Below are 22,363 nucleotides of genomic sequence, written 5' to 3' on the forward strand. Positions count from 1 at the left end.
TGCAGCCAGGGAAGATCTCAAGGAAACTCCCCTAGAGAACCCAGACTGGACCCTGTTGACAGATGGGAGCTCTTTTGTAGAACAAGGGATCTGTAAGGCAGGATACACAGTAGTCACTCTACATGACATCACTGAAAGTGCGTCACTCCCTCCAGGCACAAGCGCTCAATTAGCTGAGCTAATCGCTCTTACAAGAACAACTGAATTAAGCAAAGGAAAGGTAGCTAATATTTACACAAACTCCAAATATGCCTTCCTGGTTCTCCCTCCTTATGCTGTCATTTCGAACGAAAGGCATTTTCTTACCACCAATGGATCTCCTATAAAGTATCACAGGTTATCATCCTCAGTTCTCCTTCCATGAGAAACAGCAGTGATGCAATGTAGGAGACATCAAACGGGAACAGATGAGATAGCCAAAGGAAATAGATTAGCTGATCAGGCAGCTAAGTCAGCAGCAAGGAAGGCTCAAGACAACACACTTCAAACCCCTTTAATCTGGGAAGGCTCCGTAAGAGAAATTAAACCTCAGTACTCACCCACAGAAATAGGATGGGCCACTTCTCGATGGTATACATTTCAGCCCTCAGGATGGCTACAGTCGCAAGACGGCTAACTCCACGTGCCAGCCTCCAGCCAATGGAAAGTCCTTAAAGTGCTTCACCAAGCTTTTCACTTGGGAAATGATAAAACTCATCAATATGCCCAGAGATTGTTTTTAGGCGAGAACTTACTAAACACAATCAAGCAAGTTGTTAATGCTTATGAAGTCTGTCTTAAAAATAATCCCCTGAACAGGCGACTCCTTCCTGCTCAAACCCAAAGAACAGAAAGATACCCAAGGGAGGAGTCGCAGACGAACTTCACCCACATGCCAAAGACAAAGAGCATTCAATACCTGCTGTATGGGTAGATACCTTCACTAAGCGGGTAGAAGCATTTCCATGTCGTACAGAAAAAGCCTCTGAGGTAATAAAAGTGTTAGTTAATGAAATAACTCCCTGCTTTCATCTAAGTACCTACAAAGTGATAATGGGCCCTCATTTAAGGCAGCTGTCACACAAAGGGTCTCAAAAGCACTAGGCATAGAATATCATCTCCGTTGGGCTTGGAGACCCTAATCCTCAGGAAAGGTAGAGAAAACTAATGATATTATCAAGAGACACCTCAGAAAATTGTCCCAAGAAACTCACCTTCCTTGGGTCACTCTTCCTCCCATGGCCTTACTACGAGTAAGATAAACCCCTTCAAAATTAGGTCTTCGCCTTTTTGAGATGCTGTATGGACACCCTTTCCTTACCAATGATTTTCTATTAGATCGGGAAACCTCCGAGCTAGTTAAGCATGTAACCTCTCTGGCTGACTTCCAACAGGAATTAGCACAATTAGCGAAAGCCCAACCCCAGGAAACAGGGACACTTCTATTTAACCCGGGAGATTTGGTACTGGTAAACATTCTCCCTTCTCTCTCTCCCTCCCTAAGCCCAACCTAGGAAGGGCTGTAATTACACTGTTCTTCCAGTTCCCCCAACAATAAAAGGTACAGGAATCAACCGACTCATAGATACATCACACTCAAATCAAAGCCTGGAGAGCTGAGGGAGCAACCCCCGACAGCCCAGAGGAACGTCCTGAATAGCAATGTGAAAAAACAGAAGATCTTAAGCTGAAAATCACAAAAGATAAGTAACTGAATGAGAACTAATCATCTTATGCAGTCTCACCCCTACCTCAACAAATACATTTTGTCATTTCTACCTCTCCTTTTGAGCCAAATATCAGAACTTCTTTCTGGTGGGAATTGTTTACTACTACTCCTTGCAGGAATTGCTATACTCACTCTGCTATTTGCAGTAGAACTATATACTGCAGCACCCCCAGGGTGGAATGTCAGAGGGAGAATCTCAATTACTACAGCATTGGACTTAATTATTAACCTCACAGCAGGAATAACGGTTACTAACAGGAAGTAAACATGAGAGTTTTACTATCACTAAATCTGTTACGACTTTTTACTGGACTTCGTAATACATCGCACCATTTAGCTCCTACAATATCTGCGATGGCCCATTTGTACAAGACTAATTGTCAGGTCTGTCCTAAGTGGTTCGCTCAGTTCAGTGACACTAAGGAAACTTACAGTTACCCGGAACTCAGCATCTTAGGATTCCCTTTGTTGGCTTTACCTTTAACGCTTAAAGACTTACCAGGCATAAATGGGACATGGCATGGGAACACTTTCAATTGGGTGACTAACTCTTCCCAGGAAAACACTTTGCCCCAGCATCAAAGAACTTTCTCCCAAAGATAAGCTTCACACCCTCAGGCCTGGAAAAGTTGACTGAGTGATAGCAAATGCCTCCCTCTGCTTTAAAAGCAGTGGGGAAGGATCATACTTGGGAGATCTCAGATATTTTAACATCACACTTGTAATTGCTGATAGTTCAAAGATTTGAGGAGAGTGCAACAAGGGTGATCTACAAGGATAGAAGCCCTAGTGGGGGGCTTTCAGAATCTAGCCTCTCCTTCTGGTTGGAAGTACCGATGGGAGTGGCATGCTCTAAGTAACCACCTTGACTATAATGTAAAAAATAACACATGGGTCTTTCCAAACTTCCACCCTACCCATGGAATTCCAGACTCTTGTATGATGTTTGCTAATAGTGGCAGCTTACAGATCTTTGGGCGAACTGAAGACATCTGGACTGACACCCTTGCCACAAAAATCATCTGAGATATTCACCAGGGCCCTATTTTGTCTCTAATTTTTCAAAACTCCATTTGTCAGGTGGACCCTTTTCACTTGGCATGTCAAATTCCAAATGACATCGTAAATGACTAAATATGGTTATCTTTATCCCAAGGATGCCTCTATTATACGTAAAGAAAGGAAACTTCTAAGATATGAGAAAAATCTGCCAGTGTCTCTCACAAGCCACAACTTAGAACCATCCCTTCAAGGAACAGGGCTATATTTTCTTTGTGGCTCCTGGATACACTTAGCCCTCCCAAGGCATTGGAAGAGAACTTGTACTATAGCTCCAGTAGTTCCCAACTTATTATTTTTAAATTCTACCAAGATGGCAGCATCATCTGGGGACATGCCTAACTTTTTCTAGAAACTGTACCATTTTGAATATGTCGGACAAAGAGATCTATCATTTCTATGCCCTCATATGGAGATTTAACTGGGGAGGGCATGCACATGACAATCTCATCTTAGAAAAACCATGGATGGGAAATTCTACAGCCAGAGGTATATTCTGGTTTATGGGCATTCCCTCTCCTTGAAAGATCAATACTTAATATCTCTCTTATAATGCAGAGAAGATGGAAAGCAACTGTAGGGGCCATAGAGGCACAACCACAATCTATAGACTCTTCAGCCTCAGTAGGAGCACAGAATAGACGGGCCTTAGATGTCCTTACAGCTGAAGTGGGAGGTACCTTTGCACTTTTAAATGAAACACCTAACCAGCAGTTAGGGTGACATCTCAGGGGAGAATGTTACAGGAATTACTAAAAAATTAGTTGGCCACTGCCCTCACTGCCGCTGCTGCTGCCGACCTCGCCGTGGCTGCTTCGTCTCCGAGGTCAGACTGCTCCCAACGCTATGAACGGAGACAGCATGTTTGCAAAGAGACCCAAGGATGATGCTCAGATATCAGAGAAGAGACACAAACAAGGCCTTCAATGATACTGCCAGATACTTATCTAAGAAAGAGTGGGAAAAGCTGAAAAACTCACAGAAAATCACCTATGTGTATATGAAGAGAAACTATGAGACCATGACTAAACTAGGTCTCTAGGCCACCCTCCCACCTTTCATGTACAATAAATGGGCGGCAGAATTCCAGGGAATGACTTTGATACAGACTAAAACTGTGGGAATCGGCCGGGTGCGGTGGCTCAAGCCTGTAATCCCAGCACTTTGGAAGGCCGAGACGGGTGGATCATGAGGTCAGGAGATCGAGACCATCCTGGCTAACACGGTGAAACCCCGTCTCTACTAAAAAAAAAAAAATACAAAAAACTAGCCGGGCGCGGTGGCGGGCACCTGTAGTCCCAGCTACTCGGGAGGCTGAGGCAGAAGAATGGCGTGAACCCGGGAGGCGGAGCTTGCAGTGAGCTGAGATCCGGCCATTGCACTCCAGCCTGGGCGACAGAGCGAGACTCCGTCTCAAAAAAAAAAAAAAAAAAACTGTGGGAATCAGGATGAACATCCTCAGATGGCTTTCGGTATGCTACATGGAAACTTTCCAAAGATGATGCCCAAGAAGCCAGCAGAGGAAGGAAATGATTTGAAGGGAGTGCCAGAAGCATCTGGCTCACGAAGCAATGGGAAACAGCTGTGTCCCCCGGGAAAAGAAAGTACCTCTGAGAAGACTAATAAGACATCTGGACCCAAGAAAAGAGGGAATATGTCTGGATCCACAGACTGCAAGAGAGAAAGTATCTAATGATTTATAAAGAGATCAGCGACCCTGAGGAAGATGATGAATAACTCCCCTCAGGGATAGGATGCATGCCCATGACCTTTCACCAGCATGGGCATGGCCGCAAACCCCTCGCCATCAGGTGTACAGCAAGTGAAAGCTGGAGTTCACGACAGTAAAAAGTTGAGCGTCATTTTTCTTATAGTGTGCCAAGAGTTTGGTATTAGCATTTTCGTTGTATTTTCTTACAGTGTGCCATCCTGTTAGATATTTGCATTTTCACTGATGAACAAGACATAGTTAATGCATATTTCTGCTTGTGTATCCATGCACCTACCTCAGAAAACACATACTGTCAGGTATTCTCTGCATAGAACAGCACTACCCTCCCCTCTCCCCAGATGTGATTACTGAGGTCAGTTCTAGGTGTTTCAGATTTTTTTCTCTGCATTTACACACACGCGCGCGCGCGCATGCAGAACACCACTATAAGCATCTCCATCTGCTTTTCCTCACCACTAATGGGTCCTGGGCAAGCTCCCCTCACTCTGTTTCCTATTCAACGTGCACTGCCTGCTGCAAACTCCCATCATCTGATTCCCCTGTCTCGGTCACTGACAGTTAATAAACATTTACAAATTAAAAAAAAAAAAAAGAATTATTTTAAGCAGATAGGACAAGGGGTCCTTGGCAAGGTTTTTTTCTTTTAAAGCAGCTCCAGAAACATTCATTGCCTAGCAGAAAAACAGCTCGAAGGGCTGAGCCGGCAAGCTTTGATATGCAAACGCCAGCCATTTGAAACTGGATCCGTTCAATATGGCAATTCCTGCCTCCACTTCTTGTCACAAGTGCCTAGCATCATGGCCACTGCCACATATCCCCATGTGTATAGGATATCATAGCCCCCTGCATTTGCATACTAAAAGGCTAGGGTGGGAGGGCCCATTTTTTTTGGCGGGTTATGTGAGTGACATACCTGGTCAAACCAATCCCCTGGGCCCCAAATCAGACACTGCCTCCTCCAGCCTCCTAATATAACTAGCTGTTTTCCACACTCGAAGTTCCCCCTCTCAGCTTGGAGACCCCCTCCATCTCTGTACAGGGCAGCCTCCTCCTTTCCCCCTTATTAAACTCTCTCTGCTCCTCAAAAGCACTCCACATGCGTCCGTGTCTCTTTATTTAAGCCGGTGCAAGACAAAGGACCCTGGTGTTCCTCCGGTCATCGGAGCCATACCACCTACATTCATAATTGTGTGACAAGAGCCTTTCTAGGTCCATGGGTTCATCACACATCTCTAAAATCAATTCAGTTCAGCTCAGCTGGCTAAGGGTCCAGCAATCATACTCTCTCTACCAGGCTGAGAAGCAAAATGATGGCAAAAATGAATGAATGAATGATACATACTGAAGGTAAAACTGAGGTCCATAAAGATATAAAACTATGCCTCCAACAATTTTAATTTCTGCAAACTTACTAGAGCTGAGGCAGGAGAACAAGGTCTGGAGGCAGGGAACCTAAGGCCAATTCACGCTGACTTCCTAGAACTAAAAATCCCCTTTTCACACCCAAGTAACAAAAGCATCAGAGGCTACTGCTCCCTTTGCAAACGCCCTACACCTGCCCTGCCCTTTCTGTGTGGCAGATGAAAAACTGAAAGTACCTCTGATTGGTCCTCTCCTGCAACCACTCAGGCTGGTCATGGGCCAAGTCTTCATTTGCATAGAAGTGTAATTTTGCAACTTCACTTCAGCCTCTGAAGGGTCACTTTCCACAACCAATCACACGTCTGCATAGGCTGTTAACTTTGTAACTTCACTTCAGCCTCTGATTGGTCGCTTTCTGCAACCAATCAGACTGATCATGGGACACTACTTCATTTACATAGGGTGTACACCACGTAACAAAATGGGAAACTAGACTAGAGGATATTTAAACCCCAGAAAACTCTGTAACCAGGTCCTTGAGTTGCTTGCTTGAGCCCACTCCTGCTTTCATTTTCTGTTGAGTGTGCTTTCATTTTCAATAAATCTGTGCTTTTGTTGCTTCATTTTTTCCTTGCTTTGTGTATTTTGTCCAATTCTTTGTTCAAAGCACCAAGAACGTGGACACCCTCCACCGGTAACAGAGCTATAATGACATTATAAATCATGTTTAAGAATTTATGATTCAAATATTTAATTTTCAGCAATAACATAAATTAAGAGAATTTAGAGATAAGGAACAAAGTTCTTTGATTTACAAAAGAATATAAAACAAATTGTTTTGAATACTGCCTTGAAATTATGATTTCACAAGCAAAAAAGTTCTCTGTATAACCTCTGACCTACTACCATCTATAAATAAAGAACTAAAGTACAAAGAAGTTAAATTACTTGACCAAGAACAGAGCTCAAAATAAAATCCTGGCATCCTGTTTCTCAATCTAGTGTTACCTATATTATCCTATACTACATCTCTCAGGGCTTTTATCCCTTTGGATTCTGCCTTCCAAGTGCAGATATCTAGCACCATGGGTTAAAGAACAGGGCTTGGGGTTAAACAAACAGACTAAGAGAATCTCGTCTCCACCACTTGAAAAGCTATATAACCCTGGATACATAACATCCTGTAAGTCTTTTTTTTTCCATCAGTAAAAAGGAGATAATTGTATTTTACCTCAAAAGGATTCCACAATAAAAGAATTTTAAAATGTTATATATAATGTGTAACATATTGCAAAATTTTATGAGCGATATTTTTGTTAATTTTAAGGCTAATTGACCAAATAATCCACTGTGATATCTGGAAGTCATGTTATTTGAATATCCATTATCAGAGTCCTGAAAGTTTCAAAGTTGCAAAAACATAGTATTATTCACCAATGAACTGACTGTTAATAAAAAGCAGAACAGGCTAGAGAATGGTTGAAATATTACCTACCTTATATATAAAATGGGTTTATAATTATACCCACATATAATTTTTTAATTAAATAAAAAATTTATGCAAACTTCTTATCATGATCATGATGCCCTGTAAATAGTAAATGCTCAATAAATGTTAGTATCATTATTACCAAAAGGTTAAAAGGGAGTTCTCTATTTGCTTAAAAATAGTACCAAGGGTATATACGGATGAGCAGAAGTAATGGCTGAAATAAGATTGTCGTGTATTATAACTATAAATTTGGTGTGTACACATATGGGTTCAACACTTTGCCTCCTTTCTACTTCGGTGTATGTTTGAAATTTTATGGAAAAAAAAAGAAAAAGATGGTGAGAACAAGAAGATATTTTACATTAAGATGAGTTGTTTTAAGGAAACCATTTAGCAAAGTAAACTAATGAACAAATGAAACCTAATCATTGTAATAAAATACATGCTCAAGGAAAAGAGAGAGAGCCCCTAGGAAATTTTCATATTGTCCCTCAAAATTAGTGGTTGCCTACAGCTGGGAAAATAGAGGGTTTGAAGGATGATGGCTAAAGGGAATGTAATTTCTTTTTGGTGTAATAAAAATGTACTAAAATTGACAGTGGTGATAGATGTATGACTCTGAATATACTAAAAGTCATTGAATTGTACACTTCAAATGGGTGTATGGTGTAAGTCCATTACTGCACTGCTATCAATACCTGAAAAGGAACTTAAAAAAAAACAAAAAAAGAAATACCCAAGCCTGGGTTATTTATAAAAGAAAGAGGTTTGATTGAAAGGCAAAGCAGGAGTAGGTGTCTTACATGGTAGGATGAAGAGAGAAAGGCGAGAGGCACTACACACTTTTAAAACAACCTGATCTTGTGAGAAGTCTATCCCGAGAACAGCACTAGGAGGTTGATGCTAAACCATTCATGAGAAACTGCCCCCATGATGCAATCACCTCCCACCAGGCCCCACCAACACTGGGGATTACAATTTGACATGAGATTTGGCAGGGGTGGGGGGGTGGCGTGCAACTCAATAAAGTTGTTAAAGAAATATATATATATATATATATGGTCTTGATTTCCTAAACATCTCCAGAATCATCTAGCTTTCTTTTTCCCCTGTCTCTTTTTATGAACAAGTTACCACAGCAAGAGGTCTCCTAGCTTCCAGTTTTGTTTTCTGGGATGTGATCCATCCTCAACACATCATCCACAATATTCTTTTACTTCCCAGCCTTTGACCAAGCTATTCTCTCAGCCTAGACTACTCTCCTCCCAAACCCCTTTGCCTTGCTGGTTCCTACTCACCTTTTTGAGCCTCAACCTAAACAACACTTCTGCCAGGAGTCTTCTCCCTAATTCCCTGGACTTCTGTATGTCCCTCTGTTGTCTATCCCTACCACCCTGTGTACTTTGCCTATCATAATGCTCATAACTATTTACTGTCTTCTCCTCTAGACTTCATATATACAATGATTAGGGGAAATATCTATTTAATTCCTACCCCCAGCACAGTACTTACCGTGCAACAGACATTCAATTAATATTGGCTAAACAAATAAATAATCAAACAAGTCCTTATCTTTACATGGCCATTGTTTTTTCACAAAAAAGTGAAGACAGTGTACCAAATGATAACTTGTTTCTTCCTTTCTGATATATATCCAGAGGATGCCCTCAAAATTTAAAGTATTCAAGAGCCCTACTATTTAGTAAAAACAACCAACTAATGAAGATATGATTAAATTGAAGTTCATTTTTATCAGCCCCTATTTAAAATAAAATAGGTTAATTAGGTAAGAAAATTATCTCTAATACAAATTAGCAGTTGGGAATTATCAAAAGAAAAAACTTAACACTATCTGTACCTTTTTTAAATAAAATATGTAAGTAGGCTTAAAATCAGCCCAAAACAGACATTAAAAACTGTATTTAAGAACTCAAATTTTTGAAAAAGATAAATGAATTGCCTGATAGCCTGCCTATCAGGAGCCATGTGATACAGTAGAGAAAGACTGTCCTGAGGAAGGTTACAGAGCTAAGACTAAGCAAAAAGTTTCTTTTATTTGCCTCAAGGTCCTATACTCCCAGTTTCCTCTACAATCCCTCTGTCACTCAACTCTGGTGCCATAGCAAAATTATGCTATGTACAACAAGTGCTGCATACCTCAAAAACAACTTCCTCAAACTAATATCTGTGGCAACAGTAGCTATTTACATGGCCTCCAGGTCTCAGCAAAGAAATCCTAGGAAAACATTGGGGATCAGCTATGTAGCTTATGCTAATTTGGTAGCCTGGTAGACACATCTATCCTCATTGTCATAGATCTATTTCTTTTCAACCTGGAATTTGAAACCCCATGAACAAATTACAACAGCTAAAAAGTGGTGCTGCTAATGTTAGTGTCTCAACTTATTTAGCATTATTTGAAATCTCAAAATATCCTGGCTAAAAGAAAATTCCTCAATAGTAAGTCTAGAATAATTTTCTATACTAGAATCCCTTTGCTGCTGAGATTCTGATGGAATCCTCTCCTCCACCATTTTTATCTCCCTGCAATTCTGCCATTCTTGGAACACAGTAAGTATTCAATAAATATATATTAAGTGAATAAATGAATAAACCTTCTAAAAGCTCCAGTTTAAAAAGGAAGAAGAGGCAACCACTACCTCAAATATCTCCTGAAAGGAACTAACAGTGTCGTACATATAACGCATGAAGTATAAAAGTGTGTAAATTATAAGGTGTATTGGTCAACTCCCAGGTAGCATGTAAATCATGTCATTATTTAATATGTACACTGAGGCTTTTATAATAATCAGTCTTTTAAAAAAGAATTTAAGTGCATTCACATATTTCACCTAAAAATTATCACAACAAACCAAATTAATGCAGCACTTCACGCCACAGTCTCATCAATCAAGACGAAATGCTTACTCCAAGCCAAATAGTAACAGTAATAAAGTTGAAAACAGCTAACTAAAATATGCTGTAGATACAATCTAAAAGTAAAATTATATTTGATAATACACAAATTTCATGTACATTATTTGGAAATTAATATAATAATGTGACATGGTAATTCTCAGCTGGGTGGTGTAATACAAAGGAGATAAACGTATTTTGGGTTATTCTAAAATGTTTGGGATTTAGCTAGCATAGATTTGTTTAATTTTATAAATGAGAAAAAAAATGAACACCTTCTAGACCTGTGGTTAATGGATGACCCCCAAAAATTATGTAATCAAAGACCAAAGGATAAAAAACATATCCACTTGACACTGATATGACACAATCTGATATATATATATATAGCATGTTTTCAAGTTGCTATTATGTTATAAATATCAACCTATTCCTTATGTTCTGATGCAGGTTATTCTCAATATTCAGTAATCTTCCACAATGGTTATTTTCCTGAGTGCTTTACAATAAACAGATAAGCTATGAGGCAAACCCAACAACGAAAAACAATGCTTATAAACTACAAGACTAAGGACTTGGTAAGCACAATTACCAAACAACAGATAAGGTAAAGAACAAAAAGCTCCCATAAAGTAAAAATCATGAAAACTTCAGAAAGACATGAATTAAGGAAGGAAAGAATACACTAATTGGAACCAAGTGTTACATCAACAAACACAGCAGGCTTTCCTTCTAAATAGTCTTTATTATGCCTGCTAAAACTATTTCTTACATTCAGGCAATATCTTAATACAACTGATTTTTTTAAAAAAACAAGAGTACCTTTCCAGACAATCAATAATAAATGTAACCAGTATCATTCATTACCAGCACCAATCACTCAAACCCCAATTCTAATTCATTTTCCACAGAAGTCTCAATTTCCTGTTATTTATTGTAAGTCTTCCAGAATCTTACTATTCCATCTTATTTTTATCCACCATTCTTTATGCTTCTTTCCTAGAATGATTTGCCCTTTGATATGATTTGGCTGTGTCCCCACCCAAATCTCATTTTGAATTGTAGTTCCCATAATCCCCTCATGTCGTGGGAGGGACCCGCTGGGAGGTAATTTAATCACGGGAGCAGCTGCTCTCATGCTGTTCTCATGACAGTGAGTGAGTTCTCATGAAATCTGACGGTTTTATAAGGGAATTTTTTCCCTCTTTGCTCAACACTTCTCTCTCCTGACACCCTGCAAAGAGGTACCTTCCCCCATGATTCTAAGCTTCCTAAGGCCTCCCCTCCCCAGCCACGTGGAACTCTGAGTCAATTTAACCTCTTTTCTTTATAAATTACCCAGTCTCAGGCATTTCTTCATAGCAGCATGAGAACAGAGTAATACATCCTTGATTTTGAAACTCTGACACTGCTTTATCTATGTAGAATAGCTTCTAAATAACAGTATCTACTAATCATGCCCTAAACTCAGGATTCTTTTCCATTAGAATATTCTGTATTCTGAACTATGTAACATACCAGTGCAATCACTCACTGTTTCATGCATTAATAAAAAATTGCTGGAGAAAAAGAGTCGAAGTTCAGCTTGAAGGTAATGGCAAGAACTAATGAAAGTAACAAAAATTTTAACATCTTCACACCAATCCAATTCAAGGAAAAAGTGAAAATCATACTCTCCCATCTCTAAAAGATTATAGAAATTTATATTTAACACATGATGAATTATTCAGTGAGAAAAACAGGGATATTTGCTACCGCTAACTAAATTGGTTTTAAATTAATTCAAAGAATAAAAAGGCAGTTTTCTAAATAGCAATAGAAAAGGTGAGTAATTATAAAACAATACACAACAGGATCAAAGGGTTTCTGGAGACTTATGAAAAAGATAACGATTAGAGTCATCTTTCCAGTGAGGTGTTTTTCAGTTCTTCAGCTAGCCATTATCATGAGAAAGGCAGCATCCCAGTCTGGACACCGTGTGAGGCCTAGTCTGAGAATAGGGAGTTATTTTTTAAGCTCTCCTTAGCCAAACTGAGGAAGGCTAGTTCCCTACTGGACCCAGGTTAATATCATAATACTGTATCGAGGTTGAAGTAACTGACTATAAAAAGATTATTACAGAGTTTCAAAGCCAAAGTTTCAAAAAATAAAAGAGTTTGCCTCAACTGCAAGTAAATTTTTGATAAGTCATGACACAGGAACACTGTTTTAAAAATAATATGATTTGCTTACAGCAGCTTTACAATAACACTAAAGAAAATCTCGGGCCGGGCGCGGTGGCTCACGCCTGTAATCCCAGCTCTTTGGGAGGCCGAGACGGGCGGATCACGAGGTCAGGAGATCGAGACCATCCTGGCTAAACACGGTGAAACCCCGTCTCTACTAAAAAATACAAAAAACTAGCCGGGTGAGGTGGCGGGCGCCTGTAGTCCCAGCTACTCGGGAGGCTGAGGCAGGAGAATGGCGTGAACCCGGGAGGCGGAGCTTGCAGTGAGCTGAGATCCGGCCACTGCACTCCAGCCTGGGTGACAGAGCAAGACTCCGACTCAAAAAAAAAAAAAAAAAAAAATCTCAGAGCATCTGTTCTTCAACTTCTCAATCCTCATTCCCCACATCATTCTTCCCTCAAAGTTAATTTTAATGTTTATTAATAAGACCAAACAGCTAGAACTCATTTTTAAAAAGACCTCCACACAGTTCTGATTTATTCTCAACTCAACTTTGTTCAATTACTTTCTAGCACTTTTTTAATGCTTTTCTATTTAACCACATAGTGTGTATAGAGTGTGTTGAATTATGTTCTCCATAAAAGTACATTAAAATTTTAACCCCTAGAACCTGTGAATGTGACCTTATTTGGAAATAGGGTCTTTGCAGATGTAATCCAAGGTAAAATGAGGTCATGCTGGTACAGGGTGAGTCCTAAGTCCACTTACTGGTATCCTTATAAGGAAAGAGAAAGATATAAAGACAGAAAGCTCAGGGAAGAAGGACATGTGAAGGAGACAAAGACTGGAGTTATGGTGCCACAAGCCAATGAATAATATACCGAGGACTGCCAGTAAGCACCTGAAGCTAGAAAAGGCAAGGAAGAATTCTTCTCTAGAGCCTTCAGAGGGAACATGGTCCTGCCAACACCTTCATTTTGAACCTTAGAGTCTCCAAAACTGTGAGAAAAAAATGTTTTTGTTGTTTAAGTCCTCTAGTTTGTGGTAATTTGTTGCAGTAGCCCTAGGAAACTAATACAGGGGAATAGAGGTTAACAGTTCTGAATCTGCTTTATACACATATACTGGGGACCGAGTAAACAAGTAAATGGATGGTAGATGGTGGGAGGCTTCTAACTGTTGGAGAGGGAAGTTACAGATAAGCAAGGGAGAAGGGCTAACATAAATCCTGCTGTCTGAATTAGAGTCAAAGACATTAGAAGGAATTCCTGTTTAGCTCAATACTAATACTGATGAATAAACAGAGAAACAGTTCTAGATATATGTGTATTATAGGCTGGTATACATACCTGCATAACCTAGCCCTGTCCTCTGAAAGGGCCTAAAAGCAATGGCATCCCAATAATAACAAGTATGTCCGGCATCCAGATCTTAGTTTCTGAATACCTTTCTCCAATAAAAAGAACCAGAGCTCACTGATGAAATGATTGATTCAAGGGCTAAGGTAGGAAACTAAGATGAACATGGAGCATTTTGTGGCACCTGAAAGTAAGGAAGTGCTCAAAAAACAAAAGGATGGCTGGGTGGTGTCCATGTCAAAGTGTCACCGGAACAAACCTGAAAGAGTTCTCAATGGCAAAATTTGAACAAAATATTATTACTGAGTCATAATCAAAAATAAAAAACAAATCGACATAGTCTATACTGGCATAAATCAATGATCGAATAAATAATATGTTTAAGAAAACATTCAGTAAGCTTGTCCTGTATTCCCAGACGAACAGTATAACAGCGACATATTCCACAAGAGTACAGCAAAATAAGTAAAGTTATTCCAAGAAAACCAAATTAGAAAGTTTTCCATGAACAGGACAACTGTTGAAACCAAGCTGATATGGGGTTGCTAGCTGATTGCAATGTGCCCAGAATTAGAATACTGATTCAGATTTTTACATTACCCATTCCACTTGTTCTGAGCAGTAAGAGATCACGTGGTTGGTTCACAGGAATAAGCAGGGTTAGCCTACATTGCAGAAACAAACTTAAAAACAATTGAGACTAGAATTTAATAACAAGTGTACCACAGTTTTTGAAACATAGTATTTCCCTCTCCAGTTTCTCATTTTTACTAAATACAAATTATAGTAAGACCGATTTGCTTTATAATACTTGGCCTGATTATTTGTATAAAGTGCAGCAAGAATAATTATTTTTTATATAAGCTCTTTTTAAATTGGCTTTGATGGAACTCTGTTCCATAGATGGAATTTCAGATAAGACTTTTTTTTTTTCTTTTTTTTTTTTTGAGATATAGTCTAGCACTGTCACCCAGGCTGGAGTGCAATGGCACAATCTTAGCTCACTGCAACCTCCACCTCCCGTGTTCAAACGATTCTCCTGCCTCAGCCTTCTGATTAGCTGGGATTACAGGAGCCCACCACCAACGCCCAACTAATTTTTTGTATTTTTAGTAGAGATGGGGTTTCATATATACTAAAAATGTTGGCCAGGCTGGTCTCGAACTCCTGACCTCATGATCTGCCCACCTTGGCCTCCCAAAGTGCTGGGATTACAGGTGTGAGCCACTGCACCCAGCCCCAGATAAGACTTTTTTAAAGCCAAGCCCAGCCTTGGGTTTGTACTCTCAAATAGCAATAAGTTGGGTAAATTCTTCTCCTCTTGGGGTCCCAAGCTAACTTGGAGCTCCTGGACCTGACAGAAAGTGACATTCTTTACTTACCACAGGTCTGAAACCCTGTTTACAGGGACTGTGTAGGCAAGGAATGAGGCCAGTTCCCCAAGGGGCTTTAATTGGCTCTATAAGTCAAGTTTAATTTCTTAAAGGAAAACACACCATTCCAGTCAAAGCTTTGGTAAAATAACCAATTTATCCAATTGTGTCCTGTTACAAAAGAAAACAGATTCTTATTGCACCTATGCAAATAACCATATTGCTCTAAGTTAAGAATACTCACAACTAGTTTCCAAATTCTGGAGAAATCAGGTAGAGAGAAATAAATATGCTCCAAATTTTGTTCACAGGAGTACACTCAACTGTTAAAACCTTTAAATAGCTTAAAAGAAGTTTTCTTGACTCTGAAAAACAAAACAAAGGATCAGCAATGTTTTAAGAAAAGTTAAAAAGACTAGACTTCTTCAGTTTAGTCCATGTCGTTAACTTCTGTTGGATAGTTATGAACATTTTAGCTCTGAGAGTTCTGAAAGTTTTTTCCATTATTCTGATATCATAATCTCCAAAGTTATCAGAAAACCTGCACTTAAGAATACCTGCTAGAGTTCCATAGTTGATTATAAACCGCCTTCTAAAGAGGACTAAAACAAGACAATTGTCTGTGGGTAGTAAAAAGTTTTAGGCTAGCCACTATTAAAGCCACAATTGATAAGGAAATTTGGTTAATTTTGTGGCATACAGAATTTCACATAACAATTATAAATAACATACATTAAGTCATATTAGAATTATAGGAGTTTCCCATAACTTTGGAACATATTCCAGTAACACATTTGTGCAAATACAGTCCAAAGAAAGCAAAACACCATTTTACATTTGATAATAATGCGTCCTGTATGACTTTTACACCAAATAAGCCAAATTTCACCTTTATATTAATGTCCTATCAATGTTAAACCCAATTCTTAATAAAATTTTATGTCTATCCAATCTTAATCAGTTTGACTGTAAGGTAAGATTCTTATAAACCTTTTATAACCATTTACATTTTTTGTGAAAAAGCAGATTAGTGCTCTAAGAAAAACCTGTTATGCTTTCATTCCAATGTTTAATTTACGGAAAAACTGAATAATACCCCTTTAACTTTAGTCAATATGTTCACACACAGAATCTCTTAACAATTTTTTTCACGCCATCCACAACTGTTCAAACTTTTAGCTTTATTCTAACTTAAAATAACTATTTAACTCTTTAGGCAAAAAATCCACATTCTGATGCCTTCTTATAATCTTTTACCAAAAGTACATTTTACTTTCCTTAGACACCTTGCATGTAGAACTGTTTCTTCAATAGTCTCAATTACATGTTACAATGTTAACTTTTACTTTTGGTGAAAACCCTGGTTAGTAAGCAATTTTGTGTTACTAGGACACACCGGGCACAACTGCAGATAAGAGCTGACTCTCCAACAGAGCTAGGGGGCGTGGCTAACTCTACATGTCCCCAGGCCTTATCTAGAATCTAATGGCTTTACGGCAGGTAAATTGAACTGTTTCCAAAAGAAACAGTTTAACCTTAAAGCATTTAGCAAGTCTGATACTGACCTTAATTTAGACCAAATGTCTACATTTTCAAGATATTTTACCAATAATTTTTAAAACTGTCTTTATTTCCAAAAGATTACTAAAGTCACGTGAACAAAAAGGCATTTTTGTTTCCATTTTTCTGAAAAAATATTAAGTTCTTATTTTTCTAAGCAATTAGAGCTCTTTTATAAACATACAACACATATTAATAAATGGACAGACAGAAGATTCTGCATGTGTAACATTTTTCATCACCAGTTTCATAAGTGGATTACTGGCTTCAAGGTGGAGCCCTTGACGGAACAGGGCCAGGAAAGCATGCGTTTCTGGGGCCAAATAAGCAGTTGAAGGCAAAGATAGATCCCCAAAATTAAGGGTGCTATTTTATGCTGGTTCCTGGATCCCCAAAAGGAGAGAAATACTAGAGAAGACAGTACAGGAGTTTGCTTCTACTCTGCATTTCACTTCAAGGCAACCCAAAGGCAACCAGCCCATTTTGTCATCAGTCCATCCCTCATGGGAGTCTCATCTCCCAGTGTGGGGTAGGGATGTTTCCTTATCTTCCAGGTGGCCAAGAGTATGCTTCTCTGATCCAAGTGTGCAAAGAGTCAAGTACCCCTCCCTAACTACTATCAGCTGTCCCTTAAAGCATATTTCCTACCTAGTTATTACACACCAAAGCTCTCTCATAATGCAAAGCAATTTCTAATACCCCCAAAACTCAAAACCGTCAGATAACACAATGCAAAACAGAACAGAACAGAGCCTTTAATTCTGAGAGGGATCCATCTGCTTTAATTCCTGGAGTTTCATGAGGAAAACAGAGGGTACTGCCACATGGTTACACGGCCAAGCTCCCAAGGACATAAAACAAGGTGGAGACTTCATCCAGTATTTCTGTTTGTTTCAGAGACCTGCAGCCAAGTTTGTTACTGACCAGCTTGCTGGGTCTTCTTGAAAAGCGGGCTTACAGGTGTTCTAAGCCTGTGTTTTATCCTGAAGTACCCCTCAACACAGAAAAACAAATTCATAGCACAAAATACACTAGCTTAAGACTAGCCTTAGAATTATTTTTTGCATTAATCAAAACTTCATAAACACTGATTTTTTTTTTTATTTTTATTTTTTTTTTAGCATTCAGTCAACCATTTGCAGAGAGAGAGAGAAGCCTGAAATCTGACTGGTATTCTTACCCTTTTGCTGGCATGCCAGGCTTCTAAGTTCCCTTTCCCTGAGCAGCTTTAGTGATCCAGCTTGTAGCACCACAGCCATGGGGGCCAAGCCGCATCATAAAGGAAAATTATTTTTTTTCGTTCGGGCCAGAGGAAAATACAAGTGATAAAACAAAGACATTAGCCACTCTGCTTAGCACCCAATATCAAACTGGCAAGGCTTAAATTTGCCCCCAAATGGGCCCCATCATCTTTAATCCAAACTCCAACTTGGAGTTTCAACACGTGGTCTCTGGGCAAGATGGTCACCCTGAGTAATAGAAAAGATAGGAAAGGAAAAGTAGAGAAGGAAAGTATTGCCTATGGCAGGGTGGGGAAGATGAAGAGCTTAGGGAGGCCAGAGAAAGACCCACCCAATGCAACACTGAAAAGTTCAGGCGGCTGCTTCTCAGTACCAAAGGAATCTTTTCCAGCCAGTCTCATCAGCTCTCATTTCCCCTTTTAGGGAGGAAAAAGCTTCCCATGTCCCACGATCCTGTACATGCCTAATCCTGCCACCCATAGCAAAGAGTACAAGGCAGATTAATCCAAAGAGAATAGCAGTTAACATCCAATAGTGATGAGGGGGCCTCTAACCCTCCTAAGTTGGGCCTCTAACCCAAGGTCGGTCAAGCACCCTTGCTTTTTATTAAGAGGGGCCTCTAACCTACTCTGTCTTAGGAGACACTCTAACTCCCCTAAGTTGGGCCTCTAACCCAATCCCATCTTTACCCAGGTAGCCCGCTACTTACCCAAAGTTGTCCAATCAGTGCTTCAGTCTGTTTCCTTTGGGTCGGGGGTCTCAATATTGTCCCTTTTGTGGTTCATGAGAAAAATGTTACTAGACCCCACCACTTAACCAAAGTTAGCCTTTGGGTCAGGGGTTTCTGCAGTATAGTCGCTTCCACGGAGGACAGAAAGATGTTACTGGATCCCACCAGTTACCCAAAGTTAGCCTTTGGGTCAGGGGTTTTGCAAGTGTAGTCCCTTCTATGGTTGCCAGAAATACGTTACAGGAAAGGGTCCTGATCCAGACCCCAAGAGAGGGTTCTTGGATCTCATGCAAGAAAGAAGCCAGGGCGAGTCCACGAGGCAAAGTGAAAGCAAGTTCATTAAGAAAGTAAAGGAATAAAAGGATGGCTGCTCTATAGACAGAACAGCCTACAGGAGCTCTTTAGGCACCAGAGACTCTATTTCCTTGTCAACTGTATTACAAACATTTGCTTCCAGTATGTGTCTTTTTTATTTTGTATCTTTTATCAATGTTCAATTTCTTTAAATTTTTATTAAATGTTTTGTGACTTAAGAACATTTCTGCCGGGCACGGTGGCTCATGCCTGTAACCCCAGCACTATGGGAGGCCGAGGCAGGCAGATCACGAGGTCAGGAGATCGAGACCATCCTGGCTAACACGGTGAAACCCGTCTCTACTAAAAATACATAAAATTAGCTGGGCGTGGCGGCATGCACCTGTAGTACCAGCTACTCAGGAGGCTGAGGCAGGAGAATGGTGTGAACCCAGGAGGTGGAGCTTGCAGTGAGCCAAGATCGTGCCACTGCACTCCAGCCTGGGTGACAGACCGAGACTCCGTCTCAAAAAAAAAAAAAAAAAAGAACATTTCTGACCTAAGAATATAAAATTAATCTCATATCTCCTAGATTTTTAAAGGAAATCAATAGCTCTTTATTCCATCTCAAATTTGTTATAGTTTGAGGTAGAGATCTACTACCACTGTTTTCAGGCCTAATATTTTCCTACTGCTTTAAAATGCTATCTTTATATCACATATTAAATGTCCATATATGCATGTGTTTTTAAAAATTAAGTTAATATGCCTGCTACAGAAATGTGTTATACATATAAACATGTATGTATGTATATGGAGGTATTTTTGCCAAATGGTGGAACAGAAATTCTAGGTTTTTGTTTTATTCTCTGATTTGTTTGGCTCATACCATAAATTGGCAGGACTTTTATTAATTATGTGTGTTCTTTCCAACACAGAAAAAAGGCCCCCACAAAAGCCTTCTTTACTTCTTTAAATGCCCATGGAGATCAAACCTAATCCTAAGCTTACCTTAATGGCTAAATCTCCTTGGAGAATAAACTAATTCTAGGAACTTCAGGTGGTATGAATTAGATTATGTGAATCATTTCAAAATAAAAATTATTTTTTAAAGAAATCTAATATATAGATCTTTTAGAAAAAGAAAGCAAATCATAAAACATGTATGGAATGATCAGTTTATTTAAAAGCCCATGTGTATGTGAATAAATGAACAGCAAGAGGTCTAGAAGAACATACAACACATTAGTAACACTGGCGACCTCTTGAAAAGCAAGAATTAAAGAAGGAAACAAAATAAAGGGAGACTTCTTTTTTTGCTCCATATAATTTTTCAAAATAATTCTATGTGGAGTCAAATTTTTCAGATCCATGAATAATACCTGAAATATGAATTTGCTTTTAAAACAATGTTCACCTTTATGCTTTTGTAAATGTGTATTACCTTTATAAATCAGGAAAAATGAGAAGAAATACATAATAGTAGTTGGCATTAAGGACAAGTTTGACAATCTCTTTCTAAGTTCTTTTTCTCTTCATTTTCTTTTTCACTTACACCTATATGACAGGATTTCTGGTTCAAGATCACTGCCTGAGTATACACACATATATTCCCTCCCTTCCAAGACCCAGTGAAATGACAAAAAGTAAAACACAGAAACACACAGAAACCCACACCAGTGAACAATATGAGACCATCAAGCGAAAGAGATTAGAACACAATTCCTGACAACAGAAAACAAAGAGTGTTAAATATTGAAGCAGAACAGAAGAATGTACACTGCAACCTCAGAAATACCAGGTTCAAAACCAGGATTGAAAAAAAAAAAAAAAAATGTAGGTAGAAACAGGAACCTTAACTGAGAGTTTACATATTCATTGTTACATTCAACAAAATTGAACACCCAGTACAAACCAGTTCCTGTCCTATGAAACAAACAATAGGCGAACCCAAAATAAAGCAGCGGGCACAAAATTGTGAAGGTGGCAATAGAAATATCACTTCAGATAAGTCAGTTAGGAAACATTTCTAGGGAAAAAAAAATGGAGAAGAGAGACGTAAGAAAACATAAGGGAGCAAGGAAGGAGAACAAGAATCACTTCTTAAGCAATGATACTGATGCAAATTGTGCTAAGCTATTTAAAAGTCATCATATTAAATCACCACCACACATAGAGTTATCTCCAATTTAGAGATTTTTTATTTTAAAAGTGAGGCTCAAAGAAGTGCGAAATTATCCAAGGTTGTACAGATAACTATACCAAGTAATAGCAGGTTTTAAATGCAGCTCAAGCTCTTCATCAAATTCATAACACTAATTTTATCTTTTGGGAACCTACACCCATGCTAACAAAAGCCAAGTGGGGTACCTAGACTTCTAAACTTGCCAGGCTGTAATAAAACACCCTAAAAGTGCCACCATAATAGTATCAAAGAAGGTCAAATAGGGAGACAGGGCCTTTACTCCTGTCTAGCAATATGGGGACACCCCTTCCCCCTCTACCCTTAGGTGGTATCAGAGGAGGCCTGGTTGAGACTGAGGACTTTCACCATCACTGAGTAATAATAAGGCAACCCACACTGTGGTGTCAGTGGTGATAACCTGGGAATTCTGACTTCCACCCCTACCCAGCAGTAACAAGGTGCTCTTCCTTATCCCTCAAGTATCAGCAAAGGCCATGTGGGAAATTGGGACTTACATCTCCACCTGGCAATAAGGAGACAGTGCCCCATCACTTTCAACTACAAGACCCAAAGAAATCCACCCAAAGGCGCATGATAATTAAATTTCTGAAAACTGAAGAAAAACAAACAAAAAAAATATTGAAATCAGCCAGGAAAAAAAAAAAAAAAACAGCAACTTATCAACGGGGGAGGGAGGGCACAAATTCAAATGACAGCAGATTTGTTATCAGAAATCACAGTGGTCAAAAGGAAGTAGAAAAATATTTTCAAGTGGTAAAAGAAAAGAAGTGTCAGACTAGAAATGTGTACCCAGTAAAATTATACTCAAAGAATCAAGAGGAAGTCAAGACATTCTCCGTTAAAAGAAAACTAAGATAATTTGTCATTGGAGATCTAAAAGAATGAAGAATGACTAAAGGAGGTTCTCTAAACAGAAAGGAAGCAATAAAAAAAGAAACCTTGGAACATCACAAAGGAAGAAAAAACACAAGAAACAAAATTATGAATAAATAAAATAGGCTTTCCTTCTGCTCCTGAGTTTCTTAAATTATGTTTGATGGGTGTTTGATGTGGTTATAAATATACGTAGAGGAAATATGTGAAACTATTTTATTATAAATAAGGGAGGGTAAAGGGATATAAAAAGAGGTAAGATTTCTCCACTCCACTCAAACTGGTAAAATA

At 39.1% G+C, this 22,363-nt stretch overlaps 1 protein-coding gene across 10 annotated transcripts in view; it reads right to left on the bottom strand.

Moving 5' to 3' along the window:
- The window catches only part of CEP85L (centrosomal protein 85 like), a 235,613-nt gene that overhangs the window by 116,663 nt on the left and 96,587 nt on the right, over nucleotides 1–22,363 (bottom strand). For 3 of the 10 annotated variants that reach the window (XM_077999312.1, XM_077999313.1, XM_077999314.1), the window contains one exon: nucleotides 15,413–15,533. The exons of the other annotated variants lie outside the window; for them this stretch is intronic. The gene's annotated coding sequence lies outside the window, so the exon portion shown is untranslated. The remainder of the gene's footprint in view (nucleotides 1–15,412; nucleotides 15,534–22,363) is intronic. 10 annotated transcript variants of the gene reach the window in all.

The sequence above is a fragment of the Macaca mulatta genome, chromosome 4, assembly GCF_049350105.2.
Source record: "Macaca mulatta isolate MMU2019108-1 chromosome 4, T2T-MMU8v2.0, whole genome shotgun sequence".
Classification (NCBI taxonomy): domain Eukaryota; kingdom Metazoa; phylum Chordata; class Mammalia; order Primates; family Cercopithecidae; genus Macaca; species Macaca mulatta.